Source organism: Electrophorus electricus, chromosome 10 (assembly GCF_041902795.1).
Source record: "Electrophorus electricus isolate QZ-2024a chromosome 10, ASM4190279v1, whole genome shotgun sequence".
Lineage (NCBI taxonomy): Eukaryota > Metazoa > Chordata > Actinopteri > Gymnotiformes > Gymnotidae > Electrophorus > Electrophorus electricus.
The window spans coordinates 29,933,382-29,939,830 of NC_137506.1; positions in this window are offsets into that span (position 1 = coordinate 29,933,382).

Sequence of the window (6,449 nt, forward strand, 5' to 3'; positions counted from 1 at the left end):
CTTTCAGATGTTCAGGTTGGTTCCAGCTCAAATCCATCTAGATACATCTATGTGCATGCTATAAAGCCGTTGGAACAAGCTACCCAAAGATTGGTTTGCTTTTTCCATTCATTGTGGGAATGTACATCTGCACAAAAACATGGTGGACTATTTGCCATGCAGATTTGAATAAAGCCTGGTTTCCCTTTCTAAACACCACTTGTCATTTCTCGGAGCTACTATAAGACACAAAGTGATGTCATAGGCACAATATGTGCATTAAAAAAAACTTGAACAAATAAAGCTAATATTGGGCATTTTAGATCAAGAAATGCCCTTTAACTCTCTCGATTCTTTTTTTTTATTTACATGTGGTTCATAGTTGGGATTTGAAGCAAACATTTTCAGTACAAAACACCCTTGTTCCAGCAGGGCTGTGCCTAAAGAATGATTTGGAAAATGTGTTAAAACAAAATGTCAAACAAATGTGAAACATTGAAAGTATATTAATTTAATATATGCAGGTTTTTTTTGTTTTTTTTTTGAAAAAACATCCTTGTCACAGAAAAAGATGAAGACAGAGATGAATTATTTGTGGTCTGTTTATATTTACTTATAAACACTCCTATGGACTCATTACATGTGCTGTTTATTTAGTGACTACATCTGTAGCGTCTCTGTGCTAGATATTGTTGAACTGTTAACCTCTGATCTTTTAACAGTATTTAAACTAAATTTGGTATAAACTGTAACTGAATTTGTAAATTATTAAGAGTTCACATCTGGTCCAAAATAGCCGTCAACTAAGTAAAACTGAACAGATAGTGAATAACGAATATTTCGTGAACATTTTCATAAAAAAATACCTAAAAGTCATCTTTACAGTGTTACAGAGGTAAAGTGGCTCTGACATGACATAAATTTCAATCTAAAGGTATAAATCTGTCACCATTTCTCTTGGTACTGAACCACTTCACTCCTGAGTTTCAAAGGCGTCTCTGAGGAGACAATACCTTAAAGGTACCAATGACATCATTTTGGTTTTTCTCACACAACAGACCTAAGATCAATAATGTCTTGTGGTGAAACCTCTTATCTTTAGGCGTTTTGACATGATTTATTTTTAAGGGAGGGTGGCCATGACACTTTGAAACTCTGACTTACATGTGCAGTAACGTAAAAAGAGAGCCTCCTTTAAGATGCATTGTTTTCCATAAGTAGGTACTAAACTCTAGCATGGCTTTTAAAGGCTTCAGTAACTTTTATGGTAAGTGTAGCAATGATGTCAGGCTATAAAATTATTTCATTCCCTTGAGGTTATCATAAGTTCAGAATCTTAGTGCTGTTGTTCAGTAGAACTATGGTTAAGGAATCACATGTTTTCTTTAAAGTTTAAAATGCTTTGATCTTCACCATATAAACATTTGAAAAACATAGCCCTAGTCTGTCTTCACAGATTACAAGTGATTTTAGAGACTGGATGCTCTCTTTTATATTTCAGCAAGGCAGGCTTGTTGATGTGGCACTTCTTGCTCAGATGAGCTCAGACTGCACGCTTCTGGCCACACCTTGCCTCTGACAGATCTAGCACTCTGTGGAAAAATTCTTGCCACCTAAATCAAGGCATCATGTTGAATCATGGAAAAGGCAGGGTACAGGCGGAGGCCAGCGATGACACTCAGTGCTTTGATCATATGTCAGCACTAATGTGATAAATGTCCCTGTCATAGGATTATTAGAAACTACAGAGTTTCAGAGCTTGCACTCTTATTTATATATATCACCTTTGTATAAGACACTGTTTTTCAGCTTCATCTGAAGTTCCAGCAAGTTGTCAAAAGAGCTTGCCTGCCAAAGTCCATTCAGAAGCAACCAAATGGTGAGAAAACCCAACAAATACCATTACTACACTAGTGTGGAAACTTACACCACCTAAAATAATCCTTTGATATACAGACACTGTTTACAACTGGCCATTGTGGCTGGAATAGGCAGGCTGTGAATCTCACAGTTGTTGGCCAGACAAATGGCCTGTTTCCTAAAAGGAGCTGTCAAGACCCATCTGTATACGTTCACAAAACGTTGTGCGGCATATTGACCAAAAAACTGAATAAGTTGTTTATTAAGATTACAAGGCTAATGCAACAGTTATTTCAAAGTTGTAATTGTAGTTAGCCTCTAACTGTTGCCATGTTTAGTATAAGGCTAGGCTATTGTATCCACATGCCATGGTGCTAGTGGAAACCCTAACTTATCTAAATATAACTGTGCTATGTCCTCTTCTCCTACAGGGGAATTTCAAGCACTGTGTGAGACACTAATAATATCATTTTTAACAAACCAGCTAAAATACTTAATCTACCAAAGAAAGAATCTACCAGTGAATACTCTACAGAAGAAATGAAATTGTTATTAAGCCGATAAGAATGCAGCTGTTGTCATTTGGAGTGCAGCTCTTTATAAGAAGGAAGCAGTCATGTGGATTTCTGATACCAGCTTTATATGTAAAGCAGCTCTGACCTTGTCCTGTACTCTCAATATTTCTGAGATGACATTTTTGGTACTGCTACATGCACATTTAAAGAGCTCCAACTGTTTCTTTTTTCCTTCTCCAAGTTCCACCCACCTCTGGAATATACATGGAGTTTAACACATCTTGGCATGAGAATAATATTTTTGGATGTTTTTATCAAGTCTGAAAATTCTGGTTACCACCAACTATTAGCTATAAACTGACAATCCCTCATTCCTATTTGCAATACAACTCTTCACATTCCAAGGACTGCAAAACCTCCTTGCCTTACTCACAGCTATTAAGACTTAAATGCATTTGCAGCTCTTCCAAAACATTTTGGATTTCCTTAGGAAGTCAAAGCTGAGGCCTTTGCTCGTTCAGTGAATGGATGCACTGACTTCTAAACAATCTACCACTAAGACAGCACAAATTCCTTTGGTGTTCATGTACCATTTTATGGATAAAACAGTGGCTTTTGTTTATTTTACATAGACAAATCCTCCAGGAAGATGCCTCCTTTTTAAGGATCCTCCACTAATCTCATGTACTCAAAAGTTAGTTGACTGAGGTTTGAGGTCTGAGGTCCATTCCAGGTCACTCATGATAGAGGCCACTGAACAACCACTGAACAAGCGGTTGATACAACGTACTCAAGGTACAGTATATCATATTCATATTTATGAGTTTATGCTGTATTTTAAAATTACAGTGCAGTAAAAACTTCAGCTAATACCTGGTCAAAATCATGTCCCTCATAAATGAGGCCTAGTCATGTTAACTAACGTCAGAGTGCAATTATACAGTGCATTATAATTTACCACTGACTCTAAAGCCCATATGATCGTATTAGATACAGACAGAGTAGGTCTACCTAATAAAGTGATTATTTCTTATGCATCTGTGTGATGTGTATAGACTATAGCATATGGGAGACCCTGCTGAAGAGTAGTTTACTTTGTGTAAAGAACTTTACCACTTATTTGTTTCAGTAGAATTCATACTTCCTTTGGGAGCTCTGAATTCAACATAGTGAATTGTCTGCAGTGCTCTTTGACAGACTCATTGACTGCCTGCTATGGAGACATTATTTAAATCAAACGTTTATTCAAATGGCACAGGGTCATAGAGAGTTCACTGATTTAGTCTACTTCCTTGGAGCAAGTTTGCTTCTAATGAAACAGAACATTGTAACTGCCTTTAACCAGAACTGCTTTACTTAACTTTTGTAGCAGTTTCAAACAAATGTGATCAGACAGAGGATAATAGTAAACTTTGCAGTGAAATATCTGTATATCTGTACATCTGTATATATAGATTTAGATTTATACTCAATTAACCTGTTACAACAACTGTAGATATGGTACTATACAATGGATCTGTACATTCTGTAGATTGTGTACATATATACTCAACCATATACATTGTACATTGTGTATATAATCATAATATACATATATTGTACATACATTGTTAATATATTTTTGTACATACATAGAATATATATTTATCTGTATATATTTTTTTTTCTCTTTGCACCCCTGGTTCTCTTCCTCAGTTTGGACAGAGCACTCTCCACCATTTCACTGCGTGTTGTACTGTGTATGACTATGTATGTGACAAATAAACCGAACTTGAACTTGAACTTGAACTTGAACTTGAAATGTAGTTGGGACACATATGGAAAGTTTGTACAGTATACAAGCCTTGGGCATAAAGTTATGTCTTAAAAGCCTTTAATTTTATATCATTATTAATCCATAAGCTCTGTTCACATGCCAAAGTATAATTTGAAAAGCGTTATTTATCTGCTGACGAGGATCACATGACTACTTTTCATTTGAACTTGCTGAACCATGATGCACATAGTCAGTAAATGAGGGTTTAATGAGAAGTCCACAAGCAGGCCATGGCACGCTTATAACTGTCAGGAAGCGGGGCTTTTTTCACTCTCTCCCCAATCCTCTGCTGGTGGTTTGTTCGTAGGAGTGTTGCTGAAAAGTAGTGTTCCAGGACAACCTCTTCCCAGTGCGGTTCCAGCTACCTCAGCTATTTCTGTCTGACATCATTCTTGGAGGACTCCAGTGTGCTGAGGAAATCACTACAGAAAACCTATTGTGAGAAATGTTGAAGAATGTGTCAGGGTGCATTTGTATGAAATGAAGTGGAAATGTTACATTTGCACAAGCAAGAGCATTTAAAAAAATCATCTCTGCCACTAGCCTTATACATTTGCAAAACAGTGTCATTACACTTTGCTTTTATACTGATACTGAAGTTCCAGAGTCAAACATTTTATATAACTTTGTTAAATATCAGCATGGGCAAGTCATGTTCACAAAAATGATGAACATGCGAACATGCGTCATTTTGAATTCAGGTCGAGCAGGAATAGCACGCGGACTAGTAGTGATGATGGAGTGCAGGCTCTCCGAAGCTGTCAGCCACATGCCCTCATCCTGCTTCTCTTATGACCCAGATCCATTTTTACTCCTGGATGATGTCGACTAAAGTTTGGTCACTACTGAACAGATGTCTTATTTCCGTAGTTCAAACAAGGCCAAAATAGTAGGACATCCTGTCAAAACCGTCCACCCACAGAGCTGCTCATGTGTTCCAGTTCTGGGGAAATTTAGAGCTCATCGAAACATTGCCTTTTCTGTAAGTACTGTAAATTGTATTACCATTATGGGTCTCCTCATGGAAAAAAACAACAACAAAAATCAACTAATAACACGTTTGATTATTGAGGTATACTTAATGATTCATTTATTACTTCTGCTCTAAACGCCACCAGTCCTTTTCTAGTCATGTACTCAGAGCTGAACTGACTAATGGTCACTTGTGTTGTTCTCTGCAAAACTGTGGCATGTTTCAAGTAACGTCTTTCAAGAATAATATGTTTTAAAAGAAAAAAGAACAGGTTTCATGATATTTTGTGTGTACATATACCTATGTCATGAGCATATTTATGAGTTTATGTTGTATTAATAGGTGTTTGCCTAAACATTTTACAAGTGCAATAACAGTAAATGTACACTAACAGTATTTAATTAATGCATGCCTTTTGGTCAAAACCAGGTCTGTCATAAAGGAGACTGCAGTTATGCACCTTCAATCTTCTTTAGTAATCTTCTTGTTCTACATAATTACATGCATAGACAGAGAAAAAGGTGCAGTTGTTTGAAATAAAGTTCATACAGCTTTAGTACCACGTGCTATTAATCTGGTGCAATTTGATATAGAGTCACAGTCATCGGATTATTCCAGGTTCTTCATCTTGCTCTGTTCATCTGGCTTTTGTGGTACTAATCAGACTAATCAGTACTAATTTTGGACTCTTGTGTGCTTCACAATTTCCATTGCACTTTCTCAGCATTTCTGCATTTTGTAATACACATGTGAACCTTAAACAGCTGACAAAAAAATAAAGGCATTCCATCTGGGCCTCTGTAAAAAAAAGCAGCACTGAAGTATACATCAACAAAATGATGACAACATTTTTTCTGTTTAGCACTGATAACTGTGTTTTGTTGCCATTGTTGAAAACGTTAATAGGAATGAATTGAATTTACACAGTTCTGGATAATGTCCAGGGGGGATAACTTGAGTAAGACAGGAAAAAATGCATCTACTTAATTAACCTTTTAGTCAATTCAAAGAACAGTAGAAGATTAAAAATAGAGTATAATTGATTCAGTGCTAGGTTTTAATCTTTTAATAAATAATGGCACTGATGTGACACTGATGTGAAATAAAATGTTTATATCTGAATATTATTTGCATTGTGATGATGGAATATTTCCAATATTTCCATTGAAATATTTCCAATATTTCCAAGTCTTTAAACTCACAATGTTTTATGTGTTATGGGGTTAAACAGGCGTATTCATAAACAGAAGAGTCTCCTTTCATTGTGTCAGCCTCAATGGAACAGTTGTGAAGTAATGACGAGTTG